This window comes from Podarcis filfolensis (genome assembly GCF_964270895.1).
Source record: "Podarcis filfolensis genome assembly, chromosome: 14".
NCBI lineage: Eukaryota > Metazoa > Chordata > Lepidosauria > Squamata > Lacertidae > Podarcis > Podarcis filfolensis.
The window spans coordinates 19078644-19106409 of record NC_139616.1 but is presented as its reverse complement, the minus strand read 5'-3'; the positions used below and the strand labels follow the sequence as shown (position 1 = coordinate 19106409).

Sequence of the window (27766 nt, the reverse complement as noted above, 5' to 3'; positions counted from 1 at the left end):
TTTGCAGAGACCCTTCTAACCCCTAAATCCAGCAAGTGTTAAAATATAAGCCAGGCTAGCTTCCTGTTGAGGTGATAGCCTGGGTGATGGGCCATTAAGGGAACAAAGGAAATGGATTTATGTGAGATGGAAAATGGGAGGGGTTGTCTGGTAGTTAGACTAAGGCAAGAGCTGAGTGTTGGCAGGGATGTAGGCCAAGAGTAAAGCGGCAAGCTAGGAGAAGGCAGAGAGACAGAGCCATGTTTGGTGTCTGTTTGAATCCAAGGCTGCGGCTATGGGGGGAAACAAAACTCTTTGGGGATGTTATCGCTGGGAACCCCTCCATTGCAGGCTCGGGTTATATATATGTGCAAATAAACCATATATCATAAAGACACACCAGCCTCTGCCTCATTCCAGGGATTCCAGCACCTGGAATTGTAGCCTTATTAGACTCTACCGACTGGTGGGGTCTGCATTGCTCCCGGGAGGGAGGAAGGAAGTCAAATGACACCGAGGTTGATTCAGAGAAAGAGTTTATTCTGCTCTCCGGATAGCAGAAGGCACTTGCGTGGTCAGTTCACAGCAAGTCCAAAGAAATGAGAGATTTCATGCAGTATATATATCCTCCAGGCACCCTCTCCCCCCTTCCCCAGGAATCCAACCACGTCAGCTCATACACGCAGGCTGACATCACAGATGTTCCTGCTCTGGTACTCTTAACCATAAAAGGGTATTCCTCTTCCTGTACTCTTGACCATAAAAGGGTGTTCCTGTTCCTGTACCTATACTCTTATCTTGGAGCAAGAGGTCACCAACTCCTGGCTCTGTTCCCAGGTGGCTGACAAGGTCTGTGCCTCAGTGTAAGATAAGACCCAGATGCGTCATCCATCCTGCTCCACTTTGGAATGGACAAGGCCATTCTTTAGGTGTCATGGACTGATAAAGGAGAGAGCTTTGAGCACTTGTTTATACAGCTGGGTTTTGGCTCAAGAGCTCAAGTTAAAGCATTTTAGAAATGCTCCCTTGAAAAAGGAAAAATGTGGATTTTGAGGCCCGTTTCAGACTGACTGCCCAATCAGGTTTTAGGTTTTGGAAACCCATTCCTTCAGAATCTCTGGAATCATGCACCGCTTGGAGATCGGAGTGGCGTACAATGAAATCAAGGCATTGAAAAGCAGACAACTGTGTTCAAAAAGCAGGTGTGTTTTTATTTATGGGACCCTCCATTTCCCATTCACTCTTGTGCACACGCACCCATTTGTACTACTCACACATTTCATTCATCTATCCCTCTCTGTGTTACGCACACATGGCCACACTTCTCGGTCTAACACTTCACTTCTGATAGTGCTGTGTCCCTCTTTCTCCAACACCCTTCCTGCCAACAGCCACATCTGTTCCTAGAACTTTGGTGTTGACAGGCTTTATTTTAAGTTTTTGAGAAACTGGGACATTTGTACGACACAATGCCTCATCAGCGAAGCCATTTCTCCTGATTGGATTAGAGGGTTGGGCCATTTCATGGGGGAGAAGGTCTATCCAAGGCTAGTAGCCATGATGTCTATGCTCTGCCTTCACGACTGAATGCTCCACAGCAATTCTTCTGAATACCAATTGGTGGAAACCTTAGGAGGAGAGAGTGTTCTTGTACTCAAATCCTACTGGAGAGATTCCCATAGGTATCTTGTTGACCACTGGACCTATCCTATGTTTTTATGAAGTCTACAGACGAGATGGAACCCACCTCAGCAGTGAAGTCAGTTTTCCTCTTTGGGTGACTGAAGCCTATGGAGGAGGTCTTGCCCAGTAGCTGGGAGGAAGGCTTTAGAATACCTATAGTCTTAGGTGCATACTTGTACTGGCTCAGAGTAGGGATGTCTGAATCTCTCACTGTTACCTTCATTAGGACAGTTTCGCCCTTTCTGTATTAAGATGCCATTAAACAAAATAATTTGCTTGCATCCCTGTTAATCCAGAAAATCACAGGAAAAAGGTGATGGAATTTTGGGGTGGTATACAAGCATATAGTTCTTCTTGCCACTTTCAAGAGGGAACAGAAGCATGCATGTGCAGAAAGGGTGGCATAGTAGTGATGTACAATGAAGTTTGTTTTTGTGCCACTCCACGCCCACTAGTGTGAATGAAATTTAGCACAGCATGCTGGTATATCAGTCAAAAAGCCATAGTTCCAAAATGTAACATAACGTAACAGATGCTGCAGAAAACAGGAGAGAAGCACTAGCATTGTAATCAGGAAAACTAACCGGGAAAACCCACATTTGAATGCACCCATAGTTGTCCTCTCAAAAATTTACCACAATTATAATTATTATATATTATTTATTATTAAAAGACTCAAAGCAACTTAGGTTTAAGCACACACACACACACACACACACACACACAAAAAATGCCGAAACCAAAGGAAAAGCCACACAATGTGGGAAATGTAATCAACTGCATATCATTTATGGCCCGAAAGCAACAACAGTGAATACCAATTGCAACCACTGGATTCCTTTCCAGCAATGGTTTTGCAAGAATTCTCCAGCATCCCTCCCTGGAGCATCTCCTAGTTATTTATTTAGTTTACTTTTTATTATTATTATTTACTCTTATTCCCCTTTACTGCATTTATATTCCACCTTTTTCTTCAAGGACCTCAAGATGGTACACATGATTCTCCCCACACCTCAGTAATGTCCACAAAAATCCTGTGAGGTAGGTTAGGCTGAGAGACAGTGACTTGCCCAAGGTCACTCAGGGAGCTTCATGGCCAAGTAGGGATTTGAACCCTGGTCTCCCAGATCCTAGTCCGACACCCTAACCACTACACCATACTGGCTTTCCTCCATGGAGTGAACCACTGTTTCCTTTTCTTCTCTTCAGCTTCTCTTACTCAAGTGGCAAATTGTCAGAACCACTCTTCTCTGCTCCCCCTGTGAAAATGAACATTTTGTGCTTTCCATTTGATGCCTCAATCATGTCTCTACAAATTGTCATGGTGATGCCCTGATTCTATGAGGCTTTCATTATTTATTTTATCCAGTCTGTATTTTCCTCTGTGAATTTGGTTTTTTATTCATTGTGTTTTATATAGGCTTAGCATTTCTTCAAACAACCCTCACCTCCATGTTCTGGGAACACCTGAGCAAGTTTATCTTGGTGCTCACCTCCTGTGCGTCCTGCATTTACGTGGCAGCTGGTGGTGGCACACCAGTTGGTAGGCAGGATCCTGACCCACCTGTGGTGATGACACTAAGCAAAACAATGCCCCCAGCACTGCCATCACTGTTTCACTGGGTCCTTGCTCCCTCCCCCCATATATTCGGGTCCATCATAATTAGAAATTGTGGAGCCAGTGAACCTTTGCACAAGGCCCCAATATTCTGCTCAGCAACCCTGCTGGGCCACCCAGAATTCCTCAAATTCCTCCCTAGGCAGGCAGGCAGGGGGGCACAGAGCCATTTGAGGAACACTGGCAAGGGTAGCTCAGTTATCTGCATGTTGGGTCCACAGAAAACCAGAACTGGAGCCAAAGACTGCCCAGTACTAATGCCAGGCCTATATTTATTTCTTTATTGTTTTACTTCTTAAAACAATGTTTAAAACTAACAAGTTTCTCAAGTTTGAGAAATAGGCATAAGGCACCTTACTTAAAATGACTGCTGACATAAATTCAAAAACTCTTTGTCAATTGACTGACATTCAACAGGGTGGGAGTGTCTTTATAGGGAACCAGGCAGAGGGCCTTCTTAGTAGTGGCGCCCACCATGTGGAATGCCCTCCCATCAGATGTCAAGGAAATAAACAACGATCTGACTTTTAGAAGACATCTGAAGGCAGCCCTGTTTAGGGAAGTTTTTAATGTTTGATGGTTCATTGTGTTTTTAATATTCTGTTCACAGCTGTCAACCTTTCCTTTTTTTGCGGGAAATTCCCTTATTCCAGCGCCGTTTCCCACTGCTTCCTGCTGCTATCCCAGATTGTTAGATATCCTGCAGACTGTCCCTGGGACAGGTGAGGCTGCTGATCCCTTATTTTCAAATCTGAAAGTTGACAGCTATGGTTCTGTTGGGAGTCGTCCAGAGTGGCTGGGGAAACCCAGCCAGATGGGTGGGTTAACAATAACAATAACAATAACAATTTACTTTTCCTCCTATAAGGTAAGCCTCCTTTCTGGGAGAGCAACACAAAAGGCTCAGGAAGATACAACTGTTGGGGAAGAATCCATGTCCACATCTGTCCTCGCTAGTGACTCCCTGTGATGTGAATTGGAGACCTCTCAAGAGGTAGACAAAGAGCTACCTGAGCATTCTCCAATTAACACACCATTAGCACATCTGAGCAGCCAAGGTCTCCTACACTTTCCAGAGACAACATTATAATTGGAAGAATACTTTACGGTCATTTATTTCAAGATGACCTTCTAGTATCAGAGCTGCTAATGGGTTTAGTACATCTGTGCAGGCCCTAGTGCGGGGGTGGAGTGGGTGCGAATTGTGCACTACCTAGCACAATCCTGCCCACCTAGCAGTTCGAAAGCACAAAGTGCAAGTAGATAAATAGGTACCACTCCAGTGGGAAGGTAAACGGCGTTTCCGTGTGCTGCTCTGGTTCGCCAGAAGCGGCTTAGTCATGCTGGCCACATGACCTGGAAGCTGTCTGCGGACAAACGCCGGCTCCCTCGGCCAATAAAGCGAGATGAGCGCCGCAACCCCAGAGTCGGTCACGACTGGACCTAATGGTCAGGGGTCCCTTTACCTTTTAAGGAAGGGGGTTATTGTTCAAATAACTCCTCACCTTCCTTCCATTTCTCTGAGACTTCTTTTCACTCAGAGCTGGAGAGAATTAGGGAGGGGGAAGGCCAGGCTTTGCGAGTTGTTTTGAAAGTGCTCCGTGTCACAAGTTACGGCAGGGGAATTGCATCACTGGTATATTTGCCTTTCTGAGGACAGGCAAGTAAATTGTTACTCCAAAAGCAATTGAAGTCGCTCTTCTTGGCATCTGCTGGGTTGAAGGGATGAGTGGACAGTGAGGTGAATTTAACAGGGGGAAATGAAGGCGATGGAGGCAGGTGATCTGGTGATGGAAGGGTGTTGTTCCTACAGAGATGGTCTCAGTAAATTTTCTTCTGAAAAAAAAATAATCTAGTCATTTTGATTTTAAAACTCTGAGGAAATTGCATTTGGTTCTGTAAAAGAAAATACATCTTAAAGAATTAATTTCATGTATTTATACACTGCTCTTCATCTGAAAAAGCCTGCAAACAGTTTAGAAAGAAAAGGCAAAACATGCAAAATAAAAATTAAATACTGTGTGGAAAAATCAAAATCTATAAATAATACAGTATATAAAATGTCAAGCTCCATAACATAGAATTCCACTTGTTCATTACACTTCTACTCGCTCAGCACCCACATCTGCTAACATATGTTTACTTCCACCAACCTACACCTGCACGCACTCACACTCACGTACAATTGCAGGATCCCGATAAAGGACTGCAGCCTCAATAAGCTGTACAAATAATATTTTATTTTATTTTATCTGAGTTTCTCCTTCAGGGTCAATAGCTGTAACTGTTCATATAGCAACAACTTCCCATCAAACGTGATTTACAGCTTGAATAGGATATTATGTAAACATAAATATATATTTTTTTTTGCTTGGAACGCAAGGTTATCAGAAACTCTTCTTTCTAGAAATGGTCTTTTGGCAATGCCTGTTAGTACAGCCTCCTGGCAGTGACAAGGGATGCTGTACTTCAAGGGATGGTGGGAGTTGTAGAAACAGCAGGTGGACCCTCCCTGAGCTGCCCCTGCTGCCCTTGTTCTACCTTGGAACCATGTTTGGATTTTTCTTGGAGAGGGCCAGAGACAAGTACAGTGGTACCTCGGGTTACATACACTTCAGGTTACAGACTCCACTAACCCAGAAATAGTACCTCGGGTTAAGAACTTTGCTTCAGGATGTGAACAGAAATCATGCACTGGCGGCGTGGCGGCAGCAGGAGGCCCCATTAGCTAAAGTGGTGCTTCAGGTTAAGAACAGTTTCAGGTTAAGAATGGACCTCTGGAACGAATTAAGTACATAACCAGAGGTACCACTGTATGTCTGCTCAAAGGGATACTACATTGCACAGAGCTATGTTGAAGCCCAGAGAAATATCACCAGACAGCCTTCGTGAGCAGGAGAAAAATGGAATAGCTTGCAAAATTATAATCTCTTTTGATGTCGTAATGAGCACATCATCATTCAAGATCCCAGCTGATATGCAGGATACCAACTGATAGCTTTTTGTTCCCTCTCCTAGATGTTTAAAACGTAACCCCATTTTTAAAACCCTAAAACAGCAACAATTACTTTAGGAGGCCAGGGGAAGGAAAGACTATTAAATATTTCCCTTCCTCTTCTTTCCCCCTTCATTAGAAGAAAATGAGACAAAGGGAGAAAAATCTGTCGGTCTGCTAAACTGTTGTCAGCTAATAAATCTGCAGCCATGGTGTACTGGGGTTCCCCTCCCCCATAAATCAGCAGTGGGGAGAATTAGATGGCAGGAGATGGAAAGAAGATGTTTTAATCAGCACTTGTAGAAAATCATTAGCTACACACCCTCATTCAGCAGCCAGCTCATTCGTCATTCCCAATCACAGGTTTCGCCAGCAGACCATTAACATTTTTTCAGTGACTTCTAAATGTAGGAAGAAAGGTGGAAGGGGGCAGTGTGTGTGTGTGTGTGTGTGTGTGTGTGTGTGATATAAATGGTCATGACACTGGTGGGGCATGCAGACAGTCACTCTCTGTTCTCCCCCTTTTCTTTCTCACCTTATGATTGCAGTAAAAACAAGGACGACGATGGATGCTGCTGGAGCAAGCTGGGCATCCAGCAAACATAGTTTGCAGGGGACGGGGTGTGTGTGATTGCAACTCAAACCAGACTGTGCACCCAACAAGCTGTATTCAGACTAAGTTAACTGCACTTGGAGAACTAAATGAAACAAACTTAGTTCGGATCAGATCCTTTTTTTATTTTTTGAAATTGTTTATTTAAAAGCCAGTATCCTTTCCCTAGGGATCATCTCAGGATTAAATTCCAGCTCGTCCCAGTTTCACAAAAGACTGCAGTAAAGTCTTTCCTGTTCTGGTGGTATGCTGATTTTTTGGACAAATTCATGCAGATCACCTTCTTCTTTTTTAAGGCGTAGTATTTTGGGGTTTTGTTTAGTTTTTTACATTAAAAAGACACTTAAAAAGTGGTTTGAGGGCTGTATCACTGTTTCCCCTTGCTTGCTTTGAAAAAACATATGTGAGTTTATAGAACTCATAAGAACAAAAAGATGAGATCGGAGATCAGTGATGAGTATCTTTGGAACTCTTTGCCATACACTATGGAACCTTTGAAGAGAGACATAACGTTCACAATGAATAGTGAGTTTGGTTTTGTATCTTATGTATTATTACTTTTACCTGCCTTTCCGCTATGCACACTGGGGGGGGGGGGACAGGTGCATGTGAGAAGCCTGAAAGCAAGATGTTAGTGCAACAGCACTCAGCTCGCTTCTGATTCCCAGCAACTGGTGTTCAGAGACATACTACCTCCAACAATGAGAACATAGCCAACTGGGGGTTCTTATTATAGAATAGGCATCCATAACTTACGGTTTCTTTTTGGAGTGGACACCTGAAATTTGTCCACGAATGGACAAACTACCTTTAGTGTTATGAGCTAAGAAGAAAAAACCAGACAACAGACAAATTCCATGCTATTTGGACATTTTATTTCTTAAGGACAAAGGAGCATGGATATTGCCCGCCTTCGACACATGCATGCCTTTAGAGCAGTTGTTGTGTTTCGTGACCTCATGGACCAGAGCACGCCAGGCACTCCTGTATTCCACTGCCTCCCGCAGTTTGGTCAAACTCATGCTGGTAGCTTCAAGAACACTGTCCAACCATCTCGTCCTCTGTCGTCCCCTTCTCCTTGTGCCCTCCATCTTTCCCAACATCAGGGTCTTTTCCAGGGAGTCTTCTCTTCTCATGAGGTGGCCAAAGTATTGGAGCCTCAGCAGCATCATGGACTAAAGCTTTCTCCTTTACTTTTACCAACATTATCCTGCAGCAAGAAAGGAGGTGGGGAGATTTATTTTGTTTACTGACTGCTTTACATTTTTTAAAAAATTCTCTTCGTTGTATTAGAACAACTTCTGTAAGCGTTGAAAAGCAATAAAGTACAATTTAAAAAGGAAGAAAGAATAGGTATGGCCCGAAGGAACAGGAGGCCACCGCCTTGCTGAAGCTAAGCAGGACTAGGTGTGGTCAGTATTTGGATGGGTGACCACTTGGGAATCACACATATATTGCATTGGGTTGTGCTGGCTTGGGCTGGTGTGAGTTGTGACCCAAAACATATGGAGGGCACCAGATTGGGGAATGATGAGCTAGAATTGTTGAAACTCTACTGCATAATGTGGAAAACATACAGACTCTGCATCTACCACTCCGTACTGTTCTTACTTTGTCTCCGCAACAAAAACTGATTTAGGTTAGAGGGTAGAAATTTGACCAACAATCCAGAAAGTCATTACCCCTCAGAGCCAAATACTCATATATTATTGCTATTAATGCAAAATTAATAGCCCAAAGACTTCAGAGATTGCTCCATAAATCCCATACCACCCTCTGAGTGTAATCTGCTGTTGTCATTGAATTTCAGCACGGAGGGTTGGTAAATAGGAAAGGTTTTTCACGTTAGTTGTGGAAATGTACTTAAAATTCCAAGGTGGACCTCAGAAAGGTTGCACAGGAATCAATGTAAGGCAGATATAGGCAAACTCGGCCCTCCAGATGTTTTGGGACTACAACTCTCATCATTCCTGACCATTGGTCCTGTTAGCTAGGAATGATGGAGTTGTAGTCCCAAAACATCTGGAGGGCCAAGTTTGCCTATGCCTGATTAAGAAGATGTAACCTCCTCTGCAGTTCCTCCTCAGTCAGACTGTTTTATAAACTGTCACCCCTTCCTTTAGACTTTATCCACCATAACCTAATCTTGGCATATACAGGGTTGCGAAGGAGTTATTAGTTTCCTTTTAATGAAAGAGTGGGATCGGTCTGTCACCAACCCAGGCCACTTTTTCATGTCTTCACTTGTAAATTCAGTTCATCTTATTTCTGTATTAATCTGGCCACATTCACACCATACATTTGAAGTGTTATGATGCCACTTTGAACAGTTATGGCTTTCCCCAAAGCATTCTGGGAGCTGTTGTTTGTTAAGGGTGCTGAGAGTTGCTAGCAGACCCTACATCCCTCGCAGAGCTACAATTCCCAGAGTCTCCTGGGAAGAGGGATTGATTGTTACTCCACTCTGGCAGCTGCAGCTCTGGGAGATTTGCATGGCAAGGCTTAGCTCTGCAACCTGCATTTGGGGATTCCATTTTTGATGGCTCTATTTTAGGGTGGATTCCAAGGCATTGAGGACCCTGGTTCAAATCCAAAATAAATCCAGGCTGGGCTCTTTGATGCCTGCAGTGCCTGATGCCTGGCATATCTGGAGGATGTTCAGGAAGTTAATCTAGTTACTCAAGGCTATTTTCAGGACCAATATGTGTGAAACTTTTAGTCTTTACCTACAAAACTATATTGCAGTCTCCACCAACGGAGTGTGTGTTGGGGAGTCCAATCTGTGATTGGCAGAGAGTGCTTATATTTTCATTTAAACGGGTTATTTTGATCAAAATGAGTTCTGTTTACATAGTGGGCATAGCTGACCCAGGGATGCATTGCAAGTTTAAGGTTTCCTGACAACAAAAGTTCAGGCAATTTGGATTTTCTGCATTCAGGTAATTGGAACTGTACCATAAAAAATTTCTCAGATTGAGGCTCTAGAGGTTATTCAGTCCCGCAAATGTAGTCACACACACACGTATAATTATTGCAGAGATCTTTTGACATATTGGGGATGTTGACAAATTTTTGCAAATGGAATCCAGTATAGTGTCATACGTGTCATTATTGGGTGTGTTGGGAGGAATTCATTTTCATCGATTTTGTGGAATTTTTGTGGGCTTATTTTCCATCTGTCACAAAACTTCTCCCTTTAAGTTCCTGGTTCCTTACTACCAGAAACACTTGGCACTATCATTATTTCCCATGTTATCAGGTGGTAATGAGGAGCAACATTTATTTTGTCTATTTAATGTTTGCTTATTTAAGTATGTATTTGAGACTTTTATATACCACCCTAATATCTACTTCAAGACGGTTTATGATGCAGTTAAAAACAAAACAGCAACAATCAAATATAAAGCAGCTGAATTCAAATCAAGCAGCACAATTAAATCTCAATTAAAAGAGCAGAGTAAATTGTTCATGTTGAAAATAGCAGCATCCCTCTGATATTTAAATTCCGAAGCATTAAATGCCCAAGAGAAAAAAATAAATTCTATTCACCTGACACCCAAAATAAAGTGGAGGTCAAGCTGGCCTCCATGGAGGGAGGAGAGTTCCAAAATGAGGGCATCACAGACAAGAAAGCCCTATTTTTTCTTGTCACCTGATGCCATGGCCCCAGTCTTGGGCTCAGCATCAAAGGAGGATGAGCTGGCCTAGTCCAGTACCACATCTGCACCATACATTTAAAGTGCTCTGATTCTACTTTAACAGTCATGGCTTCCTCCACAAAAATATGGGAACTGTAGTTTGTTAAGGGTGCCACGAGTTGTTAGGAGTCCCCTGTTGCCTCACAGAGCTGCTATTTCCAGAGTAGTTTAAGAATCAGCCCCCTCTTCCTGGGGGACTCACAACCCAGGAGCCTAACAGAGTTCTTCTCCCAAGCCTAGCAAATCTTCTTCTTCCTTGGCGATCACTCATAGCCGAGTAAGATTGTCTTCCATAAACACGGATTTAACAGTGAGTCCGTAAGTGACTGTGGAGGCCAATTCTGGATCCACACATCCTTCCACAGCGGGGACATTGGTTTCAGGGTGGGAGTTGATCACAGTGTGGATTTGCCAAGCATGCCTTCCTCTTAGCACGTTTCTCCCTTGCGTCCTGAGTTCGAGCGCCTTCAAAGCCCATGACACCTTTGGTGAAGGCTGTTCTCCAATTGGAGCGCTTGCAGGCCAGTGTTTCCCAGTTGTTGGTGTTTATACTATATTTTTTTAGATTTGCCTTGAGAGAGTCTTTAAATCTATTTTGTTGACCACCAGCATTATGCTTTCCATTTTTAAGTTCATAATAGAGTTGTTGTTGTTGTTTAGTCGTTTAGTCATGTCCGACTCTTCATGACCCCATGGACCAGACCACGCCAGGCACTCCTGTCTTCCACTGCCTCCCGCAGCTTGGTCAAACTCATGATGGTAGCTTCGAGAACATTGTCCAACCATCTTGTCCTCTGTTGTCCCCTTCTCCTTGTGCCCTCCATCTTCCCCAGCATCAGGGTCTTTTCCAGGGAGTCTTCTCTTCTCATGAGGTGGCCAAAGTATTGGAGCCTCAGCTTCAGGATCTGTCCTTCCAGTGAGCACTCAGGGCTGATTTCCTTCAGAATGGAGAGGTTTGATCTTCTTGCAGTCCATGGGACTCTCAAGAGTCTCCTCCAGCACCATCATTCAAAAGCATCAATTCTTCGGCGATCAGCCTTCTTTATGGTCCAGCTCTCACTTCCATACATCACTACAGAATAGAGTAGTTCTACCAAATACCTCCCATCCTACTGCCCCTGCCCCACAGCACAGTGAACACTTCAGGCAGGAGGCCACAGAAAGTAGATAAGATGTAGCAAATATATAAATAAATGTATGGTATTCAACTATGTTTTACTCAGGTCCTTTTTTGATTGAATATCTGACCCTTCCAATGATAGTTCTATTCAGAGTAGATTCAATGAAATTGATGCCTGGAGCATTGTGTTGGATCCAGTGCTGGATAGAATAGACCTATTGAAGTTAATGAACCTAAGGTAGCCATGTACATTAACTTCAATAGGTCTAGTCTATCCAGCACTGGATCCAGCACAATGCTCCAGGCATCCTACAGGCCACACATTAAAATGGTAAAACAAAAATAAACAGCAGATCAAGCAGCTTAAAAACAAATGATTGGTCCAATAAAGTTCTTCAGTCTGACAGCTCAAATAAAAAGGTCTTCTTAACTCAGTTTCCTAGAGGAGATGGGGCCAGCTGCACCTTCCACGTAGGAACTTCCATAATCCAGCCATGGCTACAGAAAGAACTCTTTCCAAATATTAAGCATCATAGCATAGTGGTAGAGGACATACTTTGCATGCAAGAGGTTCCAGGTTCAGTCCCCAACACATAGCTGTCAACGTTTCCCTTTTTAAAAGGGAAATTCCCTTATTCTGAATAGGATTCCTCGCAAGAAAAGGGAAAAGTTGATAGCTATGCCCCAACATCTCCAAGGAAAGTTGGAATATCCAGTGTCTGAACCCTGCAGAGCTGCTGAGTGCCACTGTAGACACAGGGGCATAGGAAGGGGGCGGTGGGGGCGGACCACCCTGGGTGCCCTCACTGAGGGGGGTGACATTTGGTGCTCCACCAGCCCTCAGCTCCCAAGCCTACCCCAAGCCATTGGGGTAAGGGGGGAGCTGCACCGCTTTACCAGCGGCAACCCCCCCTTCCTCCTTCGTTTTGACAGCTTGGGGAAGGTTTGGGAGTCACGGACAGGTGGTGCACTGAATGTTCACCATGGGCGGCTTCCTCCTCCCCCGGCTGCAGGGCGTGCACGCTGCTCCGGGCACCCAAGCATCTAGCCCATGTCTGGGAGGGCACCCTCCATGCCACGCCCACCTCGGGAGCTCACCCGCCCTGGGCAGCACGGGCATATGCTCCACCGCTGTGTAGACAACACTGAACTAGATGGATGAACCATTGATCTGATTCATTATAAGGCAGCTTCCTAAATTCCATTTATGCCTCTAGCATCTATATACTTAAGAAAGCTAGATTTTTTTCCATCTGTAACAGCTGGAGGCAGGAGTGCATTTTTTTTTAATTGGTTGAATGAATGATTTATAGAATCATAGAATCATAGAATCATAGAGTTGGAAGAGACCACAAGGGCCATCGAGTCCAACCCCCTGCCAAGCAGGAAACACCATCAGAGCACTCCTGACATATGGTTGTCAAGCCTCTGCTTAAAGACCTCCAAAGAAGGAGACTCCACCACACTCCTTGGCAGCAAATTCCACTGTCGAACAGCTCTTACTGTCAGGAAGTTCTTCCTAATGTTTAGGTGGAATCTTCTTTCTTGTAGTTTGGATCCATTGCTCCGTGTCCACTTCTCTGGAGCAGCAGAAAACAACCTTTCTCCCTCCTCTATGTGACATCCTTTTATATATTTGAACATGGCTATCATATCACCCCTTAACCTCCTCTTCTCCAGGCTAAACATGCCCAGCTCCCTTAGCCGTTCCTCATAAGGCATCGTTTCCAGGCCTTTGACCATTTTGGTTGCCCTCCTTTGGACACGTTCCAGTTTGTCAGTGTCCTTCTTGAACTGTGGTGCCCAGAACTGGACACAGTACTCCAGGTGAGGTCTGACCAGAGCAGAATACAGTGGCACTATTACTTCCCTTGATCTAGATGCTATACTCCTATTGATGCAGCCCAGAATTGCATTGGCTTTTTTAGCTGCCGCGTTATGGTTGCTCCTGTACAGAAAACAACAGTATTTTTTAAAGAGGAGGAAACCTGACATGCTTCTAGGAAATGTCACCTCTCCCCACCCTCGTTTTCTTGCTGAGGATTTCCCTTGCCTCCCACCATTCGCTACTGCTTGCAGAGTGGGCTGTGTTTGTAAAACAAGAGCTGCCATGAAGCATGTTACAGGGCCAACAAATGGAAAATCCACTTTAAGATGCTGTGTCTCACTTGTCAAGACAGTGAGAGAATGATGGAGTGGATTGTGTCTGCAGGCTGTGTCCCTGATGCTTTTGTGCTTCAGTGAACTGAGAAGGTCCACAAAGCAAAAGGGATGTTTCGAGCTTGCAGACCATGCATTTATCAAGCAGAGCTAAATGGTTCTCTGATCTACAGCATGTCTGGTTCACATGGGACAAGGGATCTCCCTTGTTTTGGTCTTGTGATCGGTGCCAGGATACCATGGGAGAAGGTTACGCTAGCCTCAATAGCTTCTGTGGACTTCTGTGGATCAGATATTACCACCACTTGAAGATGGAGGAGGTTTAAGCTGTGTAACCCAGGGGTGGGGAACCTTAGGCTTGTGAAATGAATGTGGCCCTCTAGACCTTTCTATCTGGCCTTCAAGACTACCCCAGTCCATGCCCCCAGTCCTTCTCCACACTTTCCTTGGGTGCTTCTGCTTCATTGCATTGTATCCTTGAACTTTGATCATGCCTCTTGCTTGCCTGGTTGGTGGACATTGAAGGAGATACGTTAGTGCATGTAGAACCCAGCAACCCCTATTTGAAATGGAACCTAATGTGTAAAGGTAAGAGTTGTATCCATTGTTCCGTACCCCTACTCTCCCTTTCCTTACTCATCAATGGATTGTGGCACCCAGCAATTTGTCCACAAGGGAATGCAGCTCTCATTCTGAAAAAAAGTTTCTATTCCTGGTGTAACCCCTTAAATAAAGAGGGCAGTGGTTGAAAATAAGTGGAAGCATGGCTGCCCTTATTTATCATGGACTGCTCACAGATTTTCTCGCATCCATCCCTACTAAATCAGTTTGTGCTACATCACTGTCCTGTTCTGTGAGTGCTTGAGGCTTGCTGCAGAAGTCCAGCAGTGTTCCATCAAGAGGCCAAGTCAATAGTCTTAAGGCAGGAATCCAAAGCACCTGCAGAACCTTGGAGAGCTCCCAAAATTCTGCTGCGGCAACTGTGCAAGTTATTATACCAGCAAGACCCTAGATATAATTGAACCCCTATATATGTTAACTGGATCTAACATAGTAAGACCCACTTTCCTGGGGGAGTTGTCTGTCTATTAAAGGTGTGTTGCCTCATTTTTTCTGTGTTTGGTTCCTGCGGGGCTAGGGAGTCATGGGGACTCCTCCTCTGAAGAAGGGTCTTGGCAATCCTGGAGCCAGCATGTCCCTGCCTCTGAGTCATCCACTGCATAGTCCCTGAGTCACGAGCATATCTATTTGTGAGACTTTGTTCATGGTTTGTCACAGTGAGTCACTTGAGTTGTGATTCTTCAGGGTTCAGCTCCCTCCTCTGGGTCCCAAGACATGGAGGGTGGACCATGCAACATGTCAAGCATCAACACATAGGCATGAGTGCTACGGCAACACACAGCCTACACAACACTAAATGCAGAGCACAGCCTGCCATTTCGAACAATGCAGCTGCAGAGTACAAACTGTTGATAACCCATTGTAGGACAAATAGGTTTTTCTAGAGTATCTCTCACCAAAAGAACAAGCACCCTCCTGGCTTTTAGATCAGAGGAAGACTGGCAATTGCAGATAAAAACGATAACAGCATACAGAAGACGCAGCGGAGACTTTAGCAGCATCTGTGGGGTGACGAGGAAGGAGAAGGACTTACATCTTTTGTAAGAGAAGTTGGGTTTTGTAAGCATGCCCCTAATTCTGTTTGTGAAATGTTGGGGGGCCTGTAGGAGCCACAAAAAAATCAACCGGCTACATATTTGCATACACAAACGTGTGTGTACACACACACACACCCCATAGCATAGGGTGAAGGGGCTCACAGCATTAACCTTGCATGGACCTTGCCTCCCCATCAGGTTCTCATAGAGATCACCAGGCTGCAGCTTTGGGTCCAGCACAGAACAAGCTTCCAGTATCAGCCCAAACTCACCAAGATACAGCCTCCCTTGGCCAACTTTCATCCTTTCTAGGATGACCTGGCATCCAGCCAGGTGAGGTGGGGAAAGAACCAGTCATTTGTCTCTATGACAACAGAGCTTGCTTTTTAAGCTTCTGTTGATAGGCATTTAGCTGAGCAGCTAAGCCCATTACCTTAATAAAGGAACCGGTTTGACAAGTTTCCTCGGATATATTCTAACCTCACTGATACAGGATTACTGGTCTGGAACGGACCCATGGATATCTTTCAGGCTGACTACCCATCCCAAACCCAGTGCTTTTTTCTTTCAGGGGCCACAGTACCCTTTTTAAAAAGTGTGGCACTTACTGTAACAACTTCATGGTGAGTACCGGAACCTATTTTTCTAGAAAAAAAGCACCGCCCAAACCTGTAACAGTATTGTCATTAGGCAGAGTGTGGTGACTGTCTTTGGAAGCAGACGCTGGTGGGGCAGCAGTGGCTGCACCCCAGGCATTCCTCCTGAGCCATTGGTGCCTGATGCCCATTGGAACTGGTAGGGCAGAAGCTGAGAAGCCAACAGTAGGTGTAACCAGAGCCAATGATAGGCAGAACCAACTAATTTTAATTTTCTCCCTTTCCTTCTCCATTTTGAGTAGTACAAGTGCAAAACTAGGACTAAGGAGGAAGAAGCTGACAGCTATGACTGGCAGTAAGAAGCAGGCAGGCAGGCAGGTAGGCAATAACTGAGGGTAGATTGAAAAGTGCCCCATTCATCCTAATGGACCAGCCTCCACTGTCCTGAACACACACACACACACACACACACACACACACACACACACCACCCATTCCCCTCTGCTAGAGGACTGCCATACAGTCTGGTCTCCACCCCTAAACTCACTTGTTGTGGTGGAGGATACTGTCACACTACTAGTGTTTTCACCTACCAGTCTGGACAGTTCTATACTTTGGGGAAGGGGGATAATTTTGTCCTTTGCCTCTGGCAGCTAAACCTATTTTGCCAACTTTGCTTCCATGGAGGTGGTGGGGTGCTCTTGGAACCAGCATCTCATTTCACCAACACAGCTTTTTCTCTGTAGGTGGAGAATAACACCAATTACAAGGCCCAACTCAGCTTCAGTATCTCACACGATAGAGTTGAACTCTAACTTGACACCACTTCTTCCGGTTTGTGTGTGTGTGTGTGTGTGTGTGTGTGTGTGTGTGTGTGATTCAGTGATTCTTGTGTGGGCTGGACGTCAAAGGAACCCAAGGTGTTCCAAGAGAACTAAAAAGCTTTCTCAATGAGGTGTTCGGCATGCACAGAGCGTGGCCATTCCGACACCATCCTTAAGCAGATGTTTTGAAGATGCTAACCCTCCGATACACATCTCATTTACTCAAGCTGCGAGTTCAATGACCAGCGAGCTGTAGAGTTGATGGCAGAAAATATTAGCCTCTCTTGAAACCATGCCCAGGAACATTCTCCTCCCTCTGAAGGTCAATGGCAAAATGTTTTTGCCCATTACAGGCAGTGGAGATATCTTTGCTTCACATGACAGGAGCTGCGGCATACCATTTCCCTGTCAGGTTAGGATGAAAGCAAAATTAGCTCTAACATGGATTAACAAAACTGTTTTGTCTTTTCACTCCTTTCTTCTTCATTCGTGTGTGTGTGTGTGTTTTAAATCATTGTTTTATTTTTTGAAACTGGGTTACATCTCTTCAATGTCATGCATAATTAATTGGGAGGCTCGGGGAAAACAGCAATCTCCCATCTCCCACAGGAATTGCTATGACATCGCTTGGTTCTCCTGCAGCTCCTAGTTTTGCAGATTGTTTCAGAAGGAGAAAGTTTCCCCCATTCATTTCCCCCTTCCCCCTTAGATGCCCTCCATCTGAAATTGCTTTTATTCCCCTACCCCTTGTGAGCTGTCCATCCCTTTAAGTAATCTCTTTAGATCTCTCCTCAGTTCCACCTCCACAGGACTCCTGTGATACAAGTTTCCATGTACATTTTTAGATATATATCTTTTTTTTTTTAAAAAAAATACATCCTAGACACGTGTGTGCCCTCTCTGCAGTGTTGAAGCCAGTCACATGTTACCAAAAAAATTTAAAAAAAATTCAAGAGCTCCAAGACTCCAACAACAAAAAAGATATCAAATTGGGTTACAGAAGAGGAGGGAGGAGGATGTGGAGAAATATTTTTTCCCCCTTCTCTCCTCCTCTCTCCAACCCCCTCCTTCAACTTTTGTGAAAGGGGCTTGATTGACAGCTCTGAAAACTACAAGTGTCAATATATTCATGTGAAATATGTGCACTGTGAGTGGCAGTTTTTTCCTAACCGACCCTATTCTAGTGTATTGCACCTTCCTGGGCTGTCAAAACTCCAGTGTGTAATTCAGGAGAGGAAGAAACATTTCCAGCCTGAGGGCCTCATTCTTTTCTGGGCAAGCCTCTAAGGGCCATATGCCGGTGGTGAGGGAAACAGTGAATGCAAATTTTACCTTTGTACAGGGGGCTAATTTCTACACATGTTTTCACACACCTCTCTATTCTCTGTCTAGGCAAGCAAGATGCTTTCTCAGAGTTTTAACCACTACACCACAGGGAGCCAGTGTGGTGTAGTGGTTAAGAGCGGTAGTCTCCTAATCTGGGGAACCGGGTTCGCATCTCCGCTCCTCCACATGCAGCTGCTGGGTGACCTTGGGCCAGTCACACTTCTGTGAAGTCTCTCAGCCCCACTCACCTCACAGAGTGTTTGTTGTGGGGGAGGAAGGGAAAGGAGAATGTTAAGCCGCTTTGAGACTCCTGAAGGGGAGTGAAAGGCGGGATATCAAATCCAAACTCTTCTTCTTCTTCTTTTAGGAGTTTTAGGACACTTTCCAGCCAAGACGTGGGTGGCGCTGTGGTCTAAACCACAGAGCCTAGGGCTTGCTGATCAGAGGGTTGGCGGTTCGAATCCCCGCAACGGGGTGAGCTCCCGTTGCTTGGTCCCTGCTCCTGCCAACCTAGCAGTTCAAAAGCATGTCAAAGTGCAAGTAGATAAATAGGTAAATGCAATTCTGGGCTGCATCAATAGGAGTATAGCATCTAGATCAAGGGAAGTAATAGTGCCACTGTATTCTGCTCTGGTCAGACCTCACCTGGAGTACTGTGTCCAGTTCTGGGCACCACGGTTCAAGAAGGACACTGACAAACTGGAACGTGTCCAGAGGAGGGCAACCAAAATGGTCAAAGGCCTGGAAACGATGCCTTATGAGGAACGGCTAAGGGAGCTGGGCATGTTTAGCCTGGAGAAGAGGAGGTTAAGGGGTGATATGATAGCCATGTTCAAATATATAAAAGGATGTCACATAGAGGAGGGAGAAAGGTTGTTTTCTGCTGCTCTAGAGAAGCGGACACGGAGCAATGGTTCCAAACTACAAGGAAGAAGATTCCACCTAAACATTAAGAAGAACTTCCTGACAGTAAGAGCTGTTCGACAGTGGAATTTGCTGCCAAGGAGTGTGGTGGAGTCTCCTTCTTTGGAGGTCTTTAAGCAGAGGCTTGACAACCATATGTCAGGAGTGCTCTGATGGTGTTTCCTGCTTGGCAGGGGGTTGGACCCGATGGCCCTTGTGGTCTCTTCCAACTCTATGATTCTATGATTCTATGGTACCTCTCTGGCGGGGAAGGTAAACGGCATTTCCGTGTGCTGCTTTGGTTCGCCAAAAGTGGCTTAGTCATGCTGGCCACATGACCCGGAAGCTGTACACTGGCTCCCTTGGCCAATAAAGCGAGATGAGCGCTGCAACCCCAGAGTCGTCTGCGACTGGACCTAACGGTCAGGGGTCCCTTTACCTTTACCTGACAGGCAAAAAATAGTCCAGCTGCCCATTTTCTCCCACCTCCCCCTGGTCCAGCTGGGGCTGCCAAATTCTGAGCCAACAGGCCCTTAGCACCAAGAGCTTTTCATTGTGTAAATTCACTAGCCAGGTGCAGATGGCATTCAGGGTGAAGGCATTGAGGTGGGAAGCCTTTGAATGACATCCTCTGGCCTCATACCATCCTCTACAAGTTTCCCAAACTTGGGTCTCCAGCTATTTTTCAACTACAGTTCCTATCATCCATAACCACTGTCTTGTTAGCGAGTGATGAAGGGAGTTGTAGTCCAAAACAGCTGGAGACCCAAGCTTGGGAAACACTGCTCTACATGCTCATCTGATCTTCTGGATAAGTTATCTGTGCATAGGGTGTGGTCCCTTGATTTGCAGCTCCTATGTGCATTCAAGCTGCATTCAAGTTCCAGAATAAAAGGTTGAATGAAAATGTGAAGGTTGGGATTTGGGCTGATATAAATTATCCCAAACCACCCTGCCTGCATCTTCATGCATTCATTCTATGCTCACAGCATCTGCCGCCTTAGGAAATTGCCCGACTCTGCCTAATGGTAGGACTGGCCCTGGAAATGTTTGAATCCCAGTGAGCAGGCAAACAATCAACACATTGGTCACCTGGGGTAGGGGATAGCTACATAGCTAGTTTAATCTAGGTCCATAATGCTTTCTTTCTGACTGTGTCATGGAAGAACAGCCATGAATCCACAGCAGTATTATAGCTCTGTATCAAAGTGGTGCAGAATATATGCCCACCAACAGAGTTCCTAGTGGGGAACCATCATAGTTTCTCCCCAATCTCTGCCTCCAAACAATTTGCTAAAATAAAGATCTGTCTTCCTACTGGCCTAGGCATGTGAAGACTCATAAAGCCAAAATCAGCATCCAGACTCCCCAACTGTGTCTAAATAAAACCAATGGCTAGCTTAAGGTAGTGGTGGGGGAGAGAGACCCCTGTGCTCTAGTGGCAGCAGCAGCAGCTGAGTGGGTTGCTAAGTAATAGTGTAGGTCCAGAGACAAAGAAGCTTTCTGGGGGAAATGCAAACTGTTTCTGCTCCACACTTCTACCTCTAACCAGACCTTGATTTGTATTGAGATCCTGCTTTCGAACATATTCACAATGCCACTGGAATCGCTGCAGGAGGCAAATGAGTGAAGCACACATTTAGAAGTTAGAGAAGTTCTCCCCAGAAATGCAAGAGTAAAACAACAACAACAACAACAACCTGTTGATTTCTGCAAGGGTGGGCAGTTGGTGGGGCAGGTGGATTGTCAGTTACACGGAGCCCTTTCCTTGCACACCTCCCATCGATCCCACCTTGAATACAACCAGCCTCTGGCCCTGGCTGCTTTAATTGCAATTCTCTGAGCACAATGAGCATTTCATTGCTGGGGAATTTATTTATATATATATATATATATATATATATATATATATATATATATATGATTTTCTTAGCTGTTTGGTAGTGTGGAATGCAAGCAGCCGATTGCCAATGGAAGGGACTCTAGCATCCCCTTCCACCCACCCACTCCTGAAAGTGTAATTCCAAGTTGGAGGCAATCAACGAGCCTTTAAATTACACATCTTCCAAAATACCCCTATTCTATGCAATTAAAAACAACAACCCAGAAAGCAAAAAGAGAGAGAGAACCCTGCAATCAGACCACAGTCAACCTTAATGGCTGCTGTGCCTGTTTTTGTGATTTCCCGCAATCCATAAAGAAAAGAAAAGAAAGAGCCAGGTAAACAAAGATAATTTCTGGCTAATGTAAATCCATCTCTCTCTCTCTCTCTCTCTCTCTCTCTCTCTCTCTCTCCTTCCCTCCCTCCCTCCACCCCACCCCACCCGCGTATCCTTTCTTAACAGAAGCACTCTCTTGTATGACAAGTTAATTACTGTTCCAGTATATGCTAGTGCAATGGTGCTGGATTGAAATCCTTTTCTAGCACAGGGGTGGGGAACCTTCACCACCCAACAACAGAGATCTCTCAGAAACAGCTTTCTGAGGGTTGCAGGCCAGTGTTAGGTGTGGCCTAAAGATGGATAAATCTGCCAGTTTTATTTTCTTTCTCTTTTTTGAAATTGGTTTTGGGTTGCATTTTTTCTCTCTATTTTTTAAGTCCTCGTGAAAATTCATCAGCATTTCAGTGCACATTTCTCCTAAAGCACACATTTGTTGCATGCCATTTTGCCTAACATAAACATTTCTTGCAAAACCATTTCCCCGCATATAGTGACTCCCCCTGCATTCCCCCCCACCAGATTTTTATGTATACTGTACTTTACCCCAACATGTGCATTTTGGGACACGTTACTTAGCTGGCGAACTGTGCTGCAAAATTCAGAAATGTATGACATTCAAAGGGTGGCTGTGTTTCATTTCACATATTGTATTGGAAACTGCAAATTCGGCAGGTTCACTTTCAAATGTGAATTGACTCCACACCCACCCACCCTCCACAGTGGGACCAGAGGCATAAACAGGGGCGGAGGAAGGGGGTGTTGATGGATCTCAACCAAAACTCTCTGCTACCGGCTGCTTAGTCCATGTAGTCCAGGATGACAACTCAGGAACATAACTTGCTGAACAGTAACTTGATTTGTAATTGCTTATATTATATACAGAGTATAGCACAGCTTTGTACAAGTTACTATATACACAGACTCGATTCACACTCTACACACCAACCTCTGAATTCCAACACCAGACTACTGTGTACTGCTGCTTATAAGGGAAAACGTTTAGCCAATCATCACCTGTTGCTAGGCTTCCCTACCTCCCAGCAGACTTTCTCACGTACTCTTGCTTAACTTGGCTTCTTGACAACTCACTAATTGTCCACTTCAAAGCTGCAGTTTCTCACAACCTCAACAGGGGGTGCGGTGGATGCAGGCCACCCCAGCTGTCACCACTGAGGGGGGTGACAAAATGCCGGGCAGCACTTACTGCGGGGCCCACAGCTCGCCCAAGCCACGTGTCCCTCCTGGGAGAGGCATGGTGGCTTGGGCCCATGCAAGCTCTGTGCTGCCCAAACGGTCCACCCTCTGCCTCCTCCCCAGCTGTAGGGCAGCTGAGTGGGAGGAGGTAGGCAGATTCCAGAGGCCCTGCGGAGCGCCCCGCCCCTATGGCAGCTCACCCTGCCTTTGCCCCACCCCGCCCCTGGGTGCGCTGCCCCAGGTGCCGAGCAGCTTCCTCTGCCACTGGGCATAAGTGGATGGAAGAACAGTCAAAACTCATAATTTTGTACAGTAGGGTACACACAAAATCCAGAGGTTTCTGGACAGGCATCAAAGTACAATCAACCTCCGCCCACGCAAACAAGAGCACAAGAAGAGCCTGATAGAACAAGCCAATGGCCCATCTAGTCCAGCTTCCTGGACCAACCAGATGCTTGTTGGAAATCTGCAAACAGGACCTGAGCACAAGAGCACTTTCTCCTCCTGTGGCTTTCAGCAACTGCTATTCAGAAGCATTACTGCCTCTGACCATGGAGGCAGAGCTAGTGGCTAGTAGCCATCGATGGCCTCATCCTTCATGAATTTGTCCAGTCTTCTTTTAAAGTCATCCAATTTGCTGGCCTCCATTGCCTCTTGTGGGAACAACTTCCATAGTGCATGTGTGAAGAAGTACTTTCTCTGGTTTATCCTGAACAAGAGGTATTGGCACAATTCAAGGGCACATTGATTAGGGTGATAAGGGTGTGTGGCATGGGAGGCATTTCCTTAAAATAATAATAATAATGTATTTTTCTGCAAATTTCAGAAAAAAGAGGAAGGGAGGTATGAAAGCAAAATACATTTTTTTAAAAAAGAAAATAATATAGTAATAATATTAACAAAAAATCACCATCATTTCACATTAAAGATGTGGTAAACATCAGTTCATGCATCCAAAGTGTATAATATAAGCCCTCCAGATGTCCAAATAGGTAGCCTTAAGCTGGATAGTTCAGTTGGTTAGAGCATGGTGCCAAGGCTGCAGGTATTGTGTAAAAGATGGTGGGAATTTATCCTTCCATTCTGAAAGTAGAAGTCTCATAGCAACCATAAGGGCTCACAAAGTCTACTTTTGTTGTCCTTTCATTAAACCCCATACTGCAGAATTATAATTTTAAAGCATGTGAACATCTGAAAAGATCAAGGATTTTGCCAATGCAAAATTGATGCAGATAACAACTTCAGAATATATCCATGGACCAGCTTGCATCGTATGACCCAGCGAGGCATTCTCAGCATTAGAAAGGTGGCGCTTCCTGAGAGGAGACAAATCATTAGGCCAGAGAACATGGAGTCATATTTGTTTCCCAGACCTAAATTTCACAATCTGGTATACATCCAAGCTGGACAAGGAGGAGACAATTCAGGCTCCAGAAAGCATATTTAACAACTGGAGTTAAAGTACTCCTGTACTGTAATCAATGTTCTAAATGCCATCATCATTATTTTTTGCATGGAATTGTAGTCATTGTCAAATAAATCTCATTTTTAATCATAACTAAATTAGGCTTTGATTGACCCTAATATCTGATTAATAAAGTGCTGTTTACAAGTGTAGGAGGATTAAGATTTTACAGCATAATAACCAGGTGGTTGTTGCACTGATTCAGAAGGAATCTTAAGCATGTTTATTATTGTCAGCAGCTGCACAGAATATATATTTTGATATATGCATGCTAGGGAGTTTGCAGCCAGGTGTTCCAGAATTTTCTATCATTCAGCATTTCCCCTTCTCTGCCCCACTAAAATATGTACCTGTTCATAATTGTTCTTGATAGCTGATCATTCATTGCCTTTGAATCTGCAGCTTCTACCTAGATTCCGTTCATTTGCACTTCAAAACACCTTATGGGAGAGGGTTGCAAACCTTCTGGGGCTTGCAGGAATTTAAAAACTCAACCATGGAGGCATTGAATACTGGGAACAAGCAGAGTCGTGGTGATAAGAAATTTGCAAAATGAACAGTGAATTTTGGACCAAACTGATCTTGCATTCAGCTGCTAACTGATTCCAGAGTGGCTGGGGCAACCCAGTCATAGGGGTGGGGAATAAAATAATAATAATAATAATAATAATAATAATAATAATAATAATAATAATGCACCCCTGATATTTCTAGACAGCAGTATATCCCCAACTCTTAGCGCAGGGGTTGGGCACTTATGGCCATCCAGATATTATTGGACTTTCAACTTCAATCAGCCTCGGAGAGCATGGAGTAGTAGTCTGACAATATCTAGAGGGCCACAGGTGCCTAACCCTGACCTGATCTTATCCAGGGATCCAGTCAACCTGACAAGGTCCAAAGGAATGGGAGATTTCTGGAGAATGTGAAGGAGGGTTCAGAATAAGTTCAGGCTTGCAAGAGAGGTTAAAAATAACTTTAAAAGGTTTCTTTGGCTATGTTTGAAGCAAGAAGAAGAACAAGCAAGTAGCAGGTCCTCTGCATGGATAAGATGGAGAAATGCTATTGGGTGACAGAGAGAAGATGGAACTGCTCGACGCCTGCTTTGTCTCTGTCTTCACCCAAAAGGAAAGCAGTGCCCAACCTGGTGGTAGCAGAAAAACAATGCAAGGATAGAGCTGCAGCCCAAGATAGGAAAATAGGTGGTAAGACAACACCTAGGTACTTTAAATTAATTCAGATCTCCAGGGACTGATGAGCTGCACCCAAGGGTAACAAAGGAACTTGTAGATGTAATCTCCTCTGCCTGTTATCTTTGAAAATTCTTGGGGAACAGGTGAGGTCTTTGCAGACTGGAGGTGGACAAATGTTGTCCCCATTTTTAAAAAGGGTGGGAAAGAAGACACTGCTAACTACGAACCAGTGAGCTTGACATCAATACCAGGAGATGTCCTCAAACAGACAATTAAACAGTCAGTCTGTGAGCACTTAGAAAAGGATGCTATGATTGCTGAGAACCAGCATGGATTTCTCAAAAAACAAGTCATGCTAGACAATTCTCATTTATTTTGCTGGTATTCTTACAAGCTTGGTGGATCAGGGGAATGCTGTGGACATAGTGTTGTTGGCTATTTGCAGTTTAGTAGCGCAGAGAGATTGCTGGGGAGACCATGCATTAAAAAAAGGGACTCAAAAATAACTTAAACAAGCTTTTAATTACAAAAACAAAAACTCCTTTTACACTAAATACATAAACAAACAAACATGACCCAACCACCAACCCATCCCCCAGGGTAATGGGAGAGCTAGGTGCTGCTCCTTATATACTACACCCAAATGCTGACACACTTTAATCAAATACAACTCAGCAGCACCTGCTATGCTTCACAGCTGTAAAGCTGGGTCTCGTTATCTTGCTCTGGCCCTTGCTCTGGCCCCTTAAAGACATACACATTAGGTGGAACAATGATGAACCTTTACATTTAAAGAAACCATTCAACAAGTGTATCTTGATTTCAATAAGGCTTTTGGAAAAAATTCCCCATTCTAGCCTTATAGAGAAGCTGGTAAAATTTGGGTGAGGTAACTGTTAGGTAGATTTGTAGCTGGTTGACTCACTAATTGTTCCTTGTCATCCTTGGAAAAAAAATGACAAGTGGGGTGCTTCAGGGTTCTGTCCTGGGCCTGTTATTGTTCAACATTTTTATAAATTACTTGGATGAACGAATTAAGGGGATGCTCATCTAAGTTACAGATGTCACCAAACTGGAAGAGGTAGATGACTCTCAGGGTCCCTTCCAGCTCTATACTTCTATGATTCTAGGAGGTAAATGTGTCCTTTTCCCATCCTGACACTGTACTGTACAATGCAGGAAGGGGTACCAATTTCACCCTCTCCCATTTTTTATTTCTCCACCCTCTATAATTGACACCATTCCAGAGTGTGGATCATTGTGAGGCAGGCTGTTATTCTTTCTTTCTTTCTTTCTTTCTTTCTTTCTTTCTTTCTTTCTTTCTTTCTTTCTTTCTTTTAACCTATTAATAGGTGGCGCTGTGGGTTAAACCACTGAGCCTCTTGGGCTTGCCAATCAGAAGGTCAGCGGTTCGAATCCCCGCGATGGGGTGAGCTCCTGTTGCTTGGTCCCTGCTCCTGTCAACCTAGCAGTTCGAAAGCACGTCAAAGTGCAAGTAGATAAATAGGTACCACTCTGGCGGGAAGGTAAACGCCGTTTCTGTGCGCTGCTCTGGTTCGCCAGAAGCAGCTTAGTCATGCTGGCCACATGACCCGGAAGCTGTACGCCGGCTCCCTCGGCCAATAAAGCAAGATCAGCGCTGCAACCCCAGAATCGGCCACAACTGGACCTAATGGTCAGGGGTCCCTTTACCTTTACACTTCCACAAAGTTGGAGAATCTGAGAATACACAAACCCTTTACCTTAATTTTGGGTGGCCCTTGACCTGTCAGACTGATTGGTACCCTGACACTCAAGTTTGGCATTAGAAGGAAGAAGTGGAGACATCATCCGCAAGAATTAATGCAAGGCAGTTCCTAGTATTCCCTTCCTCATGGAACGAGGTGGGGGGGAGAGGAGAGAACTGCCACAAACCACTCAAGGAGGTGAAAGTGGTTTCAAGGGATAAGGTGGATCAGCCTTATAAAGGAATCCCTGACTCATTTCCTCTGCTCCCTTCAGTCCTGGCTCTTCTCCCTGTGATTACTGGAAATGCACTGCCACGTGGAAGGCTTAACTTCTGTGCAAACCCTCTGACAATGCCTAGCATTGTCAAGTTCAGCCAAGCTGAGGCTCGCTAGGACTGTAAAACTTCATGCCAAATCGTCAATTATCATTGACTTGCACTGCTCAATCTCTAGATGTAATCAAGGTGGAGGGGGAAAGGGGGCAGGGAACAGAGTGAGCTGATTTGGCCAAGGTGGCCTGAAGCTGTTCCTGTAAGGCAGGCTTGCAATAAACGTTCTGCTGGAAAAAGGACACCAAGCTGAAATTGGCCAAAGGACTCGGAGGTTATGCAGCTTCACTAATGAAGCTATTCTAAATGGTCCCCTCTGGTGCCATTATCTGGACAGGGAGGCCTCCAGCTGAACTTCTCTGAACTTAGGTTAAATCATCCATGGGCTGCAAAGCCAAATATCTCCAGCTGAGTTAAGCAGAGACATGCAGGCTGCCTCTCTCTCTGTTCCTCTGCATTTCAA

General features: G+C 44.7%; 1 protein-coding gene and 1 long non-coding RNA gene across 3 annotated transcripts in view; one reads left to right on the top strand and one right to left on the bottom strand.

The window, feature by feature from the left end:
* The window catches only part of AGBL1 (AGBL carboxypeptidase 1), a 413737-nt gene that overhangs the window by 326973 nt on the left and 58998 nt on the right, over positions 1 to 27766 (top strand). The window lies entirely within an intron of this gene.
* Positions 19293 to 27766, bottom strand: part of LOC310749848 — a 137434-nt gene continuing 128960 nt past the window's right edge. Inside the window, exon 2 of the long non-coding RNA XR_014541847.1 lies at positions 19293 to 19434. This is a non-coding gene — a long non-coding RNA (uncharacterized lncRNA). The remainder of the gene's footprint in view (positions 19435 to 27766) is intronic.